The sequence below is a fragment of the Stegodyphus dumicola genome, chromosome X2 (genome assembly GCF_044657685.1).
Source record: "Stegodyphus dumicola isolate Sdum_Otavi_A_Nest chromosome X2, ASM4465768v1".
NCBI lineage: Eukaryota > Metazoa > Arthropoda > Arachnida > Araneae > Eresidae > Stegodyphus > Stegodyphus dumicola.
This window is the reverse complement of record NC_140781.1, coordinates 25,693,396-25,709,769: the sequence shown is the minus strand read 5'-3', so window position 1 is coordinate 25,709,769 and position 16,374 is coordinate 25,693,396. Positions and strand designations below refer to the sequence as shown.

At 31.8% G+C, this 16,374-nt stretch overlaps 1 long non-coding RNA gene across 1 annotated transcript; it reads right to left on the bottom strand.

Moving 5' to 3' along the window:
• Positions 1-2,558: 2,558 nt before the first annotated feature.
• Positions 2,559-14,963, bottom strand: LOC146992708 (uncharacterized). The gene is made up of 2 exons (XR_015039058.1): positions 14,806-14,963; positions 2,559-2,977 (listed from the first exon to the last, which is right to left on the bottom strand). It is a non-coding gene; the product is annotated as an uncharacterized LOC146992708 (long non-coding RNA).
• Between the last annotated feature and the right edge of the window lie 1,411 nt (positions 14,964-16,374).

The window sequence follows — 16,374 nt, the reverse complement described above, 5'->3', positions numbered from 1 at the left end:
ACCTCTTCCCGGACCACAGATGCTATGTCATTCGGTGCTACGGGTTCTATTTCCGTGTAGCCCTGAACTTGCGTAAGGACCTTCTGAAGCTCTTCTCTGACGATGGTGCGCACTATAGACTTTAGTTCACTGGCGTCCGCATCGGCCGAGACCGCGGACACATTAGGCAGCCTCTGGAATCGTCTTCGGGCGATACGTCTTCGTCGAAGGCTTTCTATGTGACGGCAGCGTTTCACGAAGGCATCGATGCTGTCATAGTCCTGGGACGACAGGACCTGGTACAAATCTTCAGCAATACCTTTCATGAGGTGGGCCACTTTTTCGTCGTCAGACATAGATGGGTTTACTTTCCGGCAGAGAGCGAGAACATCTTGAATGTATGCTTCAGACGTATCATCGATTTGCTGAGCACGTGTCAGTAGTACTCGTTCAGCTCGGCGCTTTACATCAGCTGCTCGGAAAAAGGTGTTCTTAAGAGCAGTCTTGAAAACAGTCCAACTGGTAAATGTATCTTCATTATTATCGAACCACTGTCGAGCGGTTCCGCCAAGGTAAAAAATGGCGTTCGCCAGACACATTTGATCATCCCAGTGGTTATAGTTGGCGATTCGATCCTTGAGCCATCTATTAGTGTCTTCTTGGCTATCCCCGCTGAATATACACGGGCTTCTGGGTAGTTGGTACGTCAGGATTGGTATTGGTGCGATATTACTTGAAGCGGAACTGGCTGCTGGAGAATTCTGCTCGGATTCCTTCTCATCAACCATCTTTCTCGATCTTTTACGCGAATCCTGTAAGAGCCCAAACTCAGGAGGAAGTCCTCGAATCCGCAGGCTTCGGCGTAACACTGCCGTAGTAACTGAGAAATACCCGGCGCCTCCACCAAACTGTCGCGTAGATGAGGGGATCCTACAAATGAACAGGCAAGTACAAGTCTAAACTCAAGACTTTTTATTAACTAGAACTGAATGAAGAGCTACTTATATACAGCTGGTGAACATGCTGAAACATTCCAGACTTCGAATGTTCCGGAAGAATAAGAAGGAAATTTACATAAATAAGATAACATTAACAACAAGGATATTTACATAAAAACCAATTATTGGGCATCTTGCCGTTGATGGGTTTCGAACCCGGTACTTTCAGGTTTCGAGTCCTGCGCCTTCTCCGCTAAGCTATGATGAGCTCGGTTGAAAAGAGCGATTTTCGCTACCTATAATATAATACATAATATTTTGATGAACTTGAGGAAGAAGAAGCAAGAACTTTTTAAAGTTGGACTGAGATATTGAAATGTTAATAACTCTAAAAATCCTGATTACTTTAAAAATATAGTACATAACATTTTTATTGTACATTATGGTTTAGTTTTAAATTTTATAATTAATATTGTTACGAAATTCATACATAGATAGATGATTTTATTGAAATTACATGTGAAATTGTTGTATTTTTCTGTATAATGTAACATGAAAACCTGATAGAAATGATGCTCTACCGGGAAGATAAGAATACAGGGGCAAGCGTATTTAACATTGAATAAACGGCTATCTCGTTGATTTGGCGAGATATCGATACGCACCTTTCATTTGCGTTGATTTAATGAATATGTGTCAACAATGACAAAAAAGGTATATTAAGTCGTCTAAATCTGCAACTATGTTTCAACACCATGCCTGCGGAGCATTACCACTTCATCGCACACACACACATACACACACATATATGTATATATATTTTAACAAACATGTAAATACGTAAAAATGCAAAATTAAAGTTAAAAAGTTAAAGTTCTTTTGAAACAATATATATATATATATATATATATATATATATAAATCTGATATGCATGTGAACACAAAAATTCTGTGTAATATCTGGATTTTGAATGGAATTAATCATGTGCTGGGGTTATATTTCGGTTTTGAAATTTTGAATGGCATTATCGCCTAGGTTGTTTAAATGCTATAGCAAACAATTGTTTAAAACTAGAATGAACCAGACAGACATGTCTAGTAGAACACAACCTAAATGGCAAGTGGTACTAGTCCTAACGATAAGAAACTTGCTAATATAAAACGACTCTGGTTAATTCACTCACGGTCATCAGGTTCGTGTGCATTTCTTGGGTTCAAACTTCCGCTATCGTCCAGTACATTGTACAGTAATGTAAACGGGCTTCTGGAGAGCTGCAGGCAGAAGATGCATTTAGCTTGAATTCTGTCATTTAGCTTGAATTTTCGCTGGCTGTTAAAACTCTCTTAATTTGAATTCCTGCTGGAGCTGACGGAAAGTAGAATCGCAGGAAACATTTAACATACAAAATAATATCTTGATTAAAGTAAAAATTTCAAGTATATTTAAAGAAATCGCACAGTCATTTACAAAACAAAAATCACTGTTTGTTGAAAGATACTTTGAAAAGTAACATAAAATAATAACAATAACGATGACGATAAAGGATTATACACATCTTTTCGAACGTGATATAAATAAATATACTTAAAATAAAGTAATTGATAACATAATCTGAATTTTATAGAAATTTATTTGTAAAGAATGGATGATGCAAACAAATACAATTTAATTTAGGTAATTTTTACTAGTTATGAAAACTGCTATGCAATTGATTTTAGTTGCTGTATGGAAAAACAATTTCGCAGTAATTGTATTCGGAGAACATAAATTATATATAAAAAACATTAAGAATGAAGTTAATTTTTTGGGGGAAATTGATATGAACTTAATGCAAAAATTTATAAACAAAAGCATTATAGATAATTATTCAACACCTTTCTTTCTTTCTTCATTTTGTCCTTTCTAATGCGCTTCCCCAAATTCGTCAATTTCAACAATGTATATTGTTGACCCATCTAACGTTAAATCGCCAATGATGAAGATTTCGTTGAATCCGTATGTTCGGAGATAAGCGAGTATCAACTCTTGGAAATTTCTTGCATCAATCACATAAAGCAATCTGCAATGAAAATGACATTTTTTTAAGGATTAAAACATAAAATTTAATGCAATCAGTGCAATTTAATACATACAATCAGTGCAATTTAATACATACAATCAGTGCAATTTAATGCAGGAGAAATTGATTTGAATAAAAGGTGCCATGTACAAATTCGCATAGTTTCTTTGGGGAATGGGTGAGAAAGAGGATGAAAAGAGGAACTTCAGTTAAATTTAAATCAAAGAGGTAACAAAATAGAAATGAAAATATTATATTTGTGATGCAAATGATCTGAATGCACTTAAAAATATGCATAAAAATACCTGTATTCATGGCTTTTAAGTTTTCTTCTCAGTTAATTAATAGATTGTATAACTTGAAATCATCATGAGGCTCCTTACTTAAGAAACTTTTTAATTTAACACTGTCCTGCATGCAAGTTCTACCCTGGAACTATCTGAAGACTCAGTAAAAAGATAGTAGATTATCTGCTTCACAAGCCACACCTTCTTGAAGGAGGTTCCTAGGCAAGTTAGCTGGTATTCGAGTTACCATGGAGGTAGGGAGTAAGGTCCTTACCTCCATGCGAGTTACTTATAGGGAGGAGGGAAAGGAAAGTGTGAGAGAAAAGTATGAGATAAAGCGTGTACCGCAAATGCTCGCAATCGGTTTTTCGAACTTCGGCCAAATGAGGAAGTAAAGAGGGATTTTTGAGTACATGGGGAATTCTGGTTAATAGCATTTTGCTGATGATATCTTGTTGCTCGTATGTTTAGGTATCAAAATTTTTATTTTGATGATTGAAGAATGATCATATATATCAGAATGGAAATTTTCTTCTTTGACAGCATTTTGTGATTGGAAGGAAAACATTGAGAAACGAACCTATTCAAAATATGTTGTAAAAACTACACCTAGAAAATTCCGCAATGTTTCGTGTTACTTTTCTGTTTACCATAGACCTGACATATTTTTGTTTAAAAAAAAATCAAGGAAAGAGGTATTTAAGAATACAAGACAAATGGATTTTGTCTAGCTAGCATTAAAGAATATGGTAGAAAATTTACAACTGCTTTATAAACCTTTTAATGTTCTAACTGAAATTGAAAATTTTTGCAGTTACTGTTATTCCAAAAAACTTTTTCTTGCTGTTGTCATTTACCATTTTCTGGATTCTGTCTTCCCCTGCGCTTGAGAGCCGTTGGGTTACAAAGGAAGTTGAGTGAAAATTTTTAAGCTTTTTCAATATAATAAACAGGTAGTATGAAAAGAAAATTATTATTCAAAATAAAGCATATCTGCTATCTATTATACTGCGATGTCAAACATGGTTTTAATGTATTTGAAATTTCTACAGTGTAAATTAAGTTTAAAAAAATACGTAAATTTTATGAAATATGAGTTAACTAAATTATTATTTTTTATATGAAGTGATATGATTAGTTTTTCTAGTTAAAGCTGAAAAGCACAAGTAGATTTTTTCTTTAGTAGGTGATATTAGAAGTGAAATTTTCTTATACACTGGCATGCCACTAAATTAGGAAAAAACAGCGTTATACAAATACCGAGGCACATTTGCCTCCTTTCTGCGCACAGTTTGGTTTATTTGATATTTCAGAATTATCGGTACTTAAAAATAAAGATAATTAATTTATTGACTTGAAATTTATACACAGCATATGAACTTTGCCAAAGTTCAAGTTTTATTTGTCTGTTTGAAAAAAAAAAAAAAAAAAAGCATTCAGTCTAAATGCTTTATTAGCTTTAGCGAATTACACATAAAACGAGCTGTTCCAGATCTCTTGAATATCATTATAAGTAAAATTTGTTATTAAAAATTTATTAATTTTAGGTGGCATAATCCCAAATGTTTAAACTTTTTACTCTAGTTAACTTTCATAATTAATTGTTTTACAGAAAAAAATCTGTTCATTAGTTCTTTAATTAATCTAATCATTAACTTTATTTTTAATTTGAAGTTTGACTGAAATGTATTTATAATTATTTGAATAAATTCATATGTTTTATTTTTTTCATAAAGAAGAGCCGTAACGTATAGACGTATGTTTGTTACATTTTCGTTATACGTTAAATCTAAAACATCACAAAATCTTCACTCAGATATGTTCTTATGTTATTGATGCAGTGGTTTTGTTTTTTCAAATATCACTCACCATTTTGATTGAGTAGAAGTACTTTTTGTGAATATTTGAAATTGGTGATGCATAATTTAGAAAGTTCAATTCAGTATCATGAAACATTAAATTTCTGAAAAATATAAATAAGAACTTTTAATTTTATAATTTTATTTTTATTTGTTTTAAATCTGTGTTAAAATCCCTAGTTGTCAGTTCTGGCCTAGTATAATTTTTTTTTTCTCATTAGCATAATTAGTGTGCCTGAAAATTTAGTGTTGATGTAACTTTCGAACGTCTAAATCTCTTCGTCTTAATCTTAATAAATAGAACGTCTTAAAATCTTAATAAATAGAAAGGTTACTTTAATTATTGAATTTCAAAAACAGCAATTTCCTACTGAATGCTTAATTACAGATGTTCCACTGTCTGCTCTGGAGGGTGCAATTTTAGGAATTCATTTTCTCACGCATAATAAATTGCATTTAGATTTTAAGGTTACTCATCTTTTAGGCAGTAATATCATTTTGGATCAATGATGTTAGGCAGTAATATCATTTTGGATAATATCATTCAATAGTAAGTGGAACACTACCACTAGTAAATATAGTGCAGATGCAAATCTCATATCTCGGTCTACTTTCAGTTTCTTTACCCCTATTTCTGCTATTCTTTTCGTGAACTCACACCTTTCTTCGAAAACATATTTCTGCTAATACTTCTAATCTTCCTTATAATAATACCCTACTTGACATTATAATACCCTACTTGCCTGCACATTTGCAGAGTAAACTTTCAGTCGCTAGTTCTGCGGACACTCTTTCTAACACAAAAGCACTTACAGTTGCCAATTTTTCTTTGGATTTCTTCGGCTAATGTCAACATAATCAAAGGTGTGATCTTAGTTATATGTTCAACAACTTAATGTTAATTCACAAGTAAATGAATGTGCAGCTTAAGCTTGACGATGATTTGGAGTATTGGGCAGGAAATTTTTATCCTAGCTTTTACCCGAGCAGAATTACAAGTTATCGAAACTTTTTACTAACATAGTAACATCTTTGCTTCCTTAAACATAATATAAGAAAATACTAGCCCTTATACCTTACCAATAATATTTGTTGAAGAGACTGATAATTCTTAATGTTTATCAGTGATTTAAGAAAGTTAAATGACAATACGTCAGAGGACAGTTTTCCTTTGTCTAATATGTTTGAGTTTAAGACAGAAGAGTAAAACATAACGTTAGGCATTTGGGTCTTTGTGCTTTGGCATTCATATAATTTATTCCCAGTCTAATTTGTTTAGTCTTATTTATTTTGCCAAGGTATAACTGTGTCTCTGTTTTTGATTTAGTGTAAGAATGGTTATGTAGTTGTTTGATTGATCAATTACTTTGTAAATTTTAGTTGCATTATTATTTTTGAGGATGCATGTCGGGTGTTGTTCGACTACATGTCTTATCTCTCCGTTTGTTTGTTTACTTTTTGAGACTTCCTAAGCTTTAGCTGTAGTTGTTGGCTTTATTATTTGAGCTATGAGCTTACACAGAATTGCGATTCTGAATTTATGTTAAAATTATACGTGTAGTACTATGTTATCCTACTCTACTAGCTGACAATTGGCTTTGTAACTGATATAACAACTGTTATATCATTCTCTCTGACTGATCAACTTATTTACAGTATTATTATTATACCAAGCTGAAAATATTTAATTTAAATTTCGTTTCCTAAAAGAGCGCTTATTTGTAAGTTTACGCCCCGAGTCCTTTTTGTAAGCCAAATGTAATGTTCCTTCTCGGTCGGGGGAGAAACTTTTGGGTAATATTTTGCTTAGTTTATTTAAATTAATTAACAGTTAATTTTATTGTGGAAACAACCTTTTCTATACCTCTTGTTTTCAATCCACTCCTTCGTACCAGAATGAGATTTCAGTTTCGCGAGTTATGCAAAGTAGGATAGAAAGCTACTATTTAAGCTGGTGTCTGAGTTACTTCAGACACAGCGTGTTTTGCCTTTCGGCCACATTGTTTCTCTGCTATTTAAGCTTGCTCTTTTACGACTGTGTATATTAATTGCCGATTAATCTACGTCGGCGGTAGGCCAAGAGCCAACTACACGGTAAAATATCTTGTGTAGCTTCGGCTGATTATTCAACTTAGGTTTAGTTTTAATTTTACATTTTCATTTCGAGTTGCCGCGAGGAATTGTAAGCACCAGGAGTGTCAACTGCAAATACTGCTCTTGAGATGAATAAAAGGGCCTTTTCACCTTTTCCTACGTGTTGTTGTTGATTTGTTGTTGCAATTGAGCTTAGCGAATAGTCGCTTCACAGTTTAAGTAAAGATCTTGGCTTCAAAGTAACTATAATTAAGCTAGAACCTTCTAAATTAATTTTTTTCTAAATTTCTGTTGGGTTTGTTTTATTAATTGTTTTAAATCCTAACTGCTTAAGGTAATAAATTAGTAGAACTCTAATAGAATTAATTAGTAGTTCTGAAATATTGTCAATTAATTTATTTCGTTAAAATAATGTAAACAATCTTTTTAATCTTTAAGCATAATTTGGGATTATGATAAGGCTTGTCTAGAAGAGGGAATGAGTGTTTTAAGCTATGGCTGAGTATTATAAATATTTAAAAATAGAAGTAATTAATTTATCGAGCTGAAATTTATACACAGTATGCATAAAAATATTAAACTTTCGTTGAACTTGAAGCTTTAGTCTAAGTAAATTAGGATAGGAATTGTATAAACTTAATTATGGTTTTGTTTGCCTATCTCCGGATTTCACATAGTCTTTTTTATATGTATTTTTAGAGCTTGGATACTACAAAGCAGCTCATAGGTGCTCAATCTCCTTTCAGGTATTGATGGGCTCTATTCCGCAGGAAAATCGGTAGTTAGCCAATTGGCTTTATGTGAAGAAGTTAATATCTAAAGGATAAAATTGAGTTTTTTTTTTTTGTGTGTGTGTGTGGGGAGGGAGAGATATGGTTTTGTTCTCGGAGGAAAATAGGAAAAACTCATCCTTTTTATCGAGTCTAAGGGCATGTGGTAACCTTGACCCTTTAAAATCGGGAAACGTTGAGGTCTTACTTTCCGCAAAAGCGTTTTCGCCTCTATATGCTAGATAAGACTGAAATACACTTTTATAATAAACGGAGAAAAAGAGGCTCGGATCTCTATCCCTCCATTAATCCTATGATCCAGTCCTGTCTAGCTGTCTTTTTGGATTACTGTAAGCTGCTATATACACTAGCGGTTTACCGCTGCCCTATTTCCCTCTTTCTACTGGGCGGCTCGAGCAATTACTTAATCTTTTTTCTAATTTCGTGATGACTGAAACTTTATAACACCTGTAACGGGCTAGATTTAGCCATAAGCTTTAGCATCTTGATGCTTTTCCTGCGAAGCCTGTATTTACATCTGATGGCACTTAAACAACTCCGTACTTTAGCATCTTCTGCGCTAGTTGGCTTGCCTAATGCTACCGTCTTCTACGATCTGTTAGCACTCTTCTGTCGGTCAAGATCAACTCCAAGTACTGTAAGCCTCTGACCGCATGTTTGAGCTAGTTATTTCTCAGGGGCTTCCCAGTCAGACGGTTGCAAAGGTACCACATGCCTTCTACGTTTTCAACTCGTAACGGCGTGAACACTTGCTCCATTTCTAGGCCATATTTATATTTTTTTTCGCATCTTCAGCTTCAGACAACTAGCATGAGTCTTGAGAGAAATGGGAGTATCTCTGTATAGGAGATATGACCCCTTCGCCGCATCAAAACCTAGTTTCTAAATAAGTGGCATTTATTCTTTTTCAATTAATTTTTGTTCTAGTCAACCTGAGTTATTATCTTTTTCTGTGATTTTAAAAGTTGTAGGGAAATAAACTGCCACTAACTGAAAGGAGTAACTCCTCCTTTCTCAATATCTAACAAAATAATAATAATAATAATAATAATAAATAAATAAATAAATAAATAAATAAATAAATAAATAAATAAATAAATAAATAAATAAAATAGAAATTGTTAATGCAAATTCAAAATATGTTTAATTGATTATGTCAAATTTGTATAATCTGACTCCCGGGAGTAAAAGTTTTTAAAATTACTTAAGGAGTGTGTTATTTAAGCTTAAATTTGGTTATTTTATTAATGTGTCGATTTGAGTTTGAAGCCACATAGCATTTTTGCAGATGTACATGAAACATTACTAAATCTTAGATATTGGGTGGATTACAATTAGCACAATTTGAGAGGAGTACAATTGATTACAGGATGTTGAGTATAAGAAAGAAATATCGCAGAAAAGTTTTTTAGCCCGATGAATAAAAAGACGTATTTAAATTTTTTTATTTTGAAAATATGCACATGTATTTAATATATTAGAAATTAACGGTAGGGGGAAAACTAGACATTTTTTATACCGAGGATTTAATTTTTCAAGAACGGGTTTTGAAATGTTATCATTTTATAACGTACCCAAAAGTTGATGTTAAATATATTAAAAGAAATTGCGGAAGATGAAATATAAAATGTTGAATGTACCTAGAATATATACATATTTATGAAAACACATAACTAGAATATATACACATTTATGAAAAATAAGAACATTGGTAGCATTTCCTGATGTGGAAACTAGCACGGGAGAATTCGCTAGTTTTATATTATAAAAGAGAAATTAAGAATTCATTTTTTGGAAGTATTTTTAAATTGTCTCAGTCTGTTAAATATTAATCATAACCTTTGGCATACACTGCAGATAAAATGTAGATTATCTCACATTCATCTCATTCATCATTATTTTATTATTATTATCGTCATTAGCATTATTACAGACTCTAGCACTCATGAATCACAGGAACTTTGCAGTTCTTCATTCATCCTTGATTATTAATAGCCTCTATGATAAATTTTATTCAATCTTTAACCAAAATCATTTCCGTGATGCATTACCGCATTGTAATTTCATGTAATTCCTCGCGAGTTTCACTCAGCATTATGAGAGATCATACAACCTATTTAATTTATGAAATTTTGCACATTTTACTAAAATTACAAGCAGGAATGCTAAACAAATGTGCAGAAATAACTTAAAATAGAGACTATTATTGCTGCGCTTTTTTTTAATATTAAAAATAACTTTGCCGTTACACAAAGAAAAATCAGTGCAAATGGTTTCAGTTATTTCAATAAGAAAACTGTCTTATCGGAAGATATTTTATCACGTAAAAAGGTTTCTACATTTTTTATAAATCAAAGTTGCCAGCTAAAAGCAAAGCATACATTCTTAGTAATTAGAGAATTTCTTTATTTAGTCTTGAAATATATGTGATATGAATTAAAATAACTAACAATAAATTAGCTATGCATTAAGTCATTCAGTAAGAAATGGTTGTTTTGTATATTTTCCATCTTAATCATTCCTCAAAAGCTGCAATAGATTTTTATGCTATTTCTACGGAATCAAAGGACTTAATGGACAAAAGTCTCTTGAAGGTCCATTTAAAGTGTCTCACAGGAATTATATTCTTTTCCATTAATGAAATTTTGCAAGCTTCGAACCACCGAACAGAGGGTTCAAAAAAAGAAAATTTTTTTCATATGAATGAAAAGTACCGTAGATGTTTACATCTACAGTACTTTTCATTCATATGAAACTGTACTGTAGATGTTTACATTTTACTGTAGATGTAAAACCCACCTTCCATGCTTAGACACTGTTCCAAATTTCTTCAAATGGCGACAGATGTATTATTTTTATATGTTGGGTAAGTGCTCAGTGATGATCGCAAGATGTACAAAAACATCGTTTATTATACATTGCTAATCTACTATTGTATATTGCAGTTATGAATAATAATAATAATAGATACAGTTACAGTTACATATATAAAATCTCCCTTTTTTAACAGAAATAATAATAAAAATAAAATTATACATCTTCTTTTAAATAGTGAGGTTTTTTTAACAGTCCTACCAGATCGAGTAATGTAGTTATGTCCATTTGCAGAATTTGGTGATACAATACCTCTTTCAGTATTTGGTGGCACAACACTTCTGTTAGGTTTTGAAGAACTTACAGGCACATCTAAATTTGAAGTGCTTCTGCTATTCTCAGGTATCTCGGGTTCATCTATAACTTCATTCTCAGGACTTTCATTTTCATAGTTACTTTGTATTGCAAACTCTTTCTGATTATTTCCTTTAAGAATGTCTCTTCTTTTCTTTCTACAATTCTTCCATCTGTTCTTATAATCCTGTACGAACGTGGTCTTTCTGCTTCTTCTATAATTTTCCTACTTAATTTTTTACCTTTCTCTTTTATGTACACATGGTTTCAATGATTCAATGATTTATGTACACATGGTTCAATGGTCTTCAGTGGTTTTAATGATCTTGCATTCCTATCATAATAGCTTTTTTGTAAAGTTTGTCTCTTCAGTAAATGTTGTTTATGGTCTTCATATCGTTTAGTTTGGAAGAAATTCTCTTTTATAGGCATCAATCCATTTACTTTTCTTCCAAACATCAATTCTGAAGGTGATTTAATTTCATCTGAAATAGGAGAGCTAACGATATTCCAGTAATACTAAATATGGATCCTTGTTGTCAATTACGACATTTTCTAGAATTCGCTTGACAGTTTAAATATGTCTTTCAACCATTCCATTAGATTGTGAGTAATTTGGACTCTGGTTCTGATTTCAAAATTCCATCTTCTTGCAAATTCTTTAAATTTTTTGCAACTATATTGTGGACCATTATCCGAATATACTATTTTCGGGATACCATGTCTTGCAAAAATTGATTTCAACAGCTTTATCACTACTACACTTGACAAATCTTCCAAGCTTCCAATTTCAACATATTTACTAAAATAATCTATAACTATTAGATAATCTCTTCTTTGAAAGTAAAAGAGATCTATTCCCAATACTTCCCATGGACCATCACGTATTTCTTTAGATATCATTGGTTCTTTAGTATTAGCTTTTTGTAAACTTAAACATGTTTGACAATTCAGTACCAAATTTTCAATTTCTTTTGGCCAATATAATATTTCTCTTGCTTTGATCTCGCATTTTACTACTCCTAAATGATCATAATGAATTCTACTTAACATATCTTTTCGTAAACTTCTTGGGCCCACCAGCGGCCGAGCGGTAAAGTCGCTGAACACTGGTAGTTCGGTCCGAGGTTCGAATCCCGCGAACGGGCTGGCTGCATGGGCGTTTTCGTGGTTTTCCCCATGTGTAACGTGTATACGAGCCAGTTTCCCTTAGAAAGTCCTCCACGAAGGCATTCCTCCCCTTTGGCAGATAGCCCTAGTGTGCTTTGCCATGATTAAATAAACCAAACCAAAACCAAACGTAAACTTCTTGGTACAACAACCCAGCATTTTGATCTCAATGACAAAGAAAGATTGCCTTTGTGGCATTTAAGAATTTTATAACAATTAATGATCATAATAAGTAATAGTAAATAAAAGAATGTAATTTGTATTTCTGAAGTCTGTGATCAAGAGAGACTGAAATAGTTACCTTTTTACCTGCAGAAACAGCAAAACAATAACAATAATTAAATACACTATTATCTCCTCTACTCATCATAACTGTAGTGCTGTGTGCAAAGTTTTATATTTTTTATCTAGTCCTTATTTTTTTATCTATTTATTTATTTTCTTTTTTTTTTAAAGTTTTAAAGACTTGTCAGAATCGAATTTATTTAAACACTGCTCAATGAAAGTTTTAATTCTAATTTATGAAAATTTTATCTCAAAGCCAGTAATTTAAGCAAAATAATTGCTGATATTTCTGCAAATGGAGCAATTGTAGCATTTAATGATAGAAGGAAAGGAAGCCTGAAAATCATACAAACTTTGAATTTTCAGTTATGGCAGCATTTATCAGAAGCTGCAAAATAATGCGATTCACTTTTTTTTGGGGGGGGGGAATGCTACAGAATTTAATAATTTAGCTATTCGTAGAAGTTCATACAGTACTTCAAAATTAGAAAAATAAAAGAATTGTACAGCAGAGTGAAAAATGTTAAATTGTTCTGAAAGATAGTATGTTTCGGTGAAAGCATTTTTATAGAGATTTGGATAAATTTTATTATACCATGTACAATTTTTATATTTTATTTGAGAATCTTCTCACAAGCATTATGCACCGCTAAGTTTTAGAACAGCTAAGTTAATTTTCAGTACTACAGTTAATGTGGGTACTTACATACACATTTAATAATTTTTGTTGTTCAGTAGTTCATTTCGTGTTATTTTAAAAATTATTTTACATTAAGCATCCTAAATACCACAGTATATTGTTTTAAGTGTTGAATTATTACACAAAAAGCGATTTTATTGCTAGTGAATCAAAATTATAATTTCAAATGGGAAATTTTAACTCTAAATAACTTTCACCCAAAGCACATTTCTCATTGGTTTTCAATCTTTCGAGCATGATATGTTATAAACTGGATAAGATATAACGTCAGAATTTATAATATACAGAAATATCAAGGCAGTAAATTAAATGAAGTAATTATGGAGTACCTTAAATGCAATGCAGTTTTTAGGGAAAATATTAATATTGAATGAATTTTTAATTAAGGCTTGGTTATTTCCAAAAACATTGAATTAATTAAAAGCTGCAGTTCACATAAATAATGATATTAATGTATTTAATTTGATATTAAACTTTTGCATATCATGTTAAATTTGCATCAGATATCTTGAGCACAATGTAGTAGTACGATTCGAGTTTTGCATTATTAATGCATGACAAAAACATTTTTTTAAATCATCATACTTTATTTCAAATCTACTTAGAATTTTTTACACGCATATCAATGTCATAACTAATACTCCTGAAAAAATTTTAAATCTAGGTGCAATAGTTATTTTTTTAAAACAATTCTGCAATATTTGTTGATTATTATGCATTTTGAGTTAGTTAAAGGTGTCCTGTCTCCTTTAAGGGGAGCTGTCATACATAAAAATGCATAGGAACATTTATACATTTTGTGCATCCTGTTAACAGAATCAAAATAACAGAAACTGTCATCGTTTAATGATCTTAGTGACCAAAGTCTTCAGTGCACGAAACAGTTCTCTCAGACGGCCTATTACTTCGTTTTTATTTGCAGTTTCTATTCCAACTTTAGTTTTAAAATGGAGAACATAATTGAAATAAAAAACATTACTAATTAATTAAGAGTACCTGGTATGCAACAAATAATAAATAAATAAATAAATATAAAATATTACCTATCAACTTTCATGTATTTTTATTTCTTCTTAAGAAAAAGCTAAAACAAATTTCAAACTGCCTTTTTTTTTGAATAAAATATATAAATGAATTAATAATATATTAGTTATAATAAGGGTAACCAATAACAGGGCTTTTTAGATCCACTCTCGAACCTCTGAATTTATATTTTATTTACTAGCCGTATTTGAAAAATTATTTCCTTGCTTCAATTTTTAAACTGCAGATAATTAGGATAATTTCTAGATTAAGATTATTAAAGAATATAAGTAAGCGAGATAAATTAAAAAGCAAGCTAATGCAAGCAAAGTTGCACCAAATTTAGACCGAACAGAAGCGTTAATGCCGTTCACTGAGAAAGGATTCCAATTTTTCTCACATTTTACCTTACGGAAGTCAAACAAATAAAAATACAATAAATATAACTTACATTAAGTCACATAGCATGAACATTACAATTATAGCCAAGACACTAGTAATACTATCAGGTAAAAGAGACAATATCTGTAATGACTTCATGGTGATCCACGACTGAGTTAATCCGCGATTAAAATTGTTGACAGCACAAGAGGGAAATAAAGAACATGGATGTTTAAAGCGCGTTTAAATGTTTAAAGCGCGCACAGCGCATGCTCAGGATGTGAAAGTTGGCGCTGCTATTTCATAAACTTAGCCTTACAACATCCTGATTCAAAATTCCGATGGCTAACTAGCCCATGTTTTTACAAATAAATGCACGACTAACAATACATTAAAGCATAACTGTCTTCAGCGAATTATTAAAATTCTTCCGGAACGAAGGTTTTTTTTTTTTTTTTTTTTTTTTTTTTTTTTCTGAATAACTATTATATCGACTTTTATTTCTTGGAAAGGAGGAATTCCTTTTCCCCTCTTCCAAGAATCAAAGGTCTTTGAAGATCTCAATTATTTAAAAATTAAGTATTAATATAATTCATTAATCTTTTCCCAAGGCTCTGTGCACGTGCTTGTAAAAAATTTCTTTTAATACCAGGTAATCTTTATTTGAACATAGTTTTCCCATTCTTTGGTTTCAAAACTAATAAATAAAATCATTTGACTAGGAAAATTACGGAAAGAAATAGCTGACTGCATATTTATACGCATTTTTGTTTCAAAAGCTGAAAGCCTAAATTTTACTTCAGTCTGTATCAGTACCATAACCAGTGATCATTACTGAAATAATAATGGTCATAAACAAAATTTAAAAAAACCTTTCTTTTTGCACTTATTAATCGATGGGTGCATTTACCTGTAAATAAAAATTACGATATATTAGGTTTAAGTTAGCCAAATTATTAAAAATCCGTTTATTTTATGCAAATAATTGCACTAATGATTTTTCTTTTGCACAATCTTGGATATCTTTTCTTCGTTGTCCAGGTTTATTCCAGCATGAGCCACATTATGGTAATATAAAATGCAGTGTTGCTTTTCTTAACTGAAGCTTACGTATTTCGACGAGTATCGCTAGCTCCAGTTAATTTAAATGTGCTCGATAATAACTTGAATATTTAGAAGTCAAGCAAGAAAAATCAGCGTTATATTTTCAAATTTTTCACAGGACTAGTTTCGTCTAGGGCATTTGCGCTTTTGCAGCTGAGGATGATGGTTCGGTAAAACCAACGAAACTAGTCCTGTGATAATTTGAAAATATAACGCTGATTTTTGTTGTTTGACTTCTAAATTAATATTTGTTCGGCGTGTTATTGTATCTTAACTTGAATATGTTTTAAACTCATGGCAACCTTTCTTAGATTTCAAAAATGATGATTGCATTAAAAGGAATTATCGCCCGACTCTGTGCAATTTTTTCGTACTGTGAGTGGTTAATACGTCCAACTAGCAAGTGCAAGAACTCTGATTCGAATTTCGGTAAGGGCCCAATTGATTTTTCCCTTTTCCTTCACCGGAAAACTAGGTTAAGTTAGGTAATTTGAATCTGACAAAACACACGAGGGATATCTGCCTAAGGGGAGGG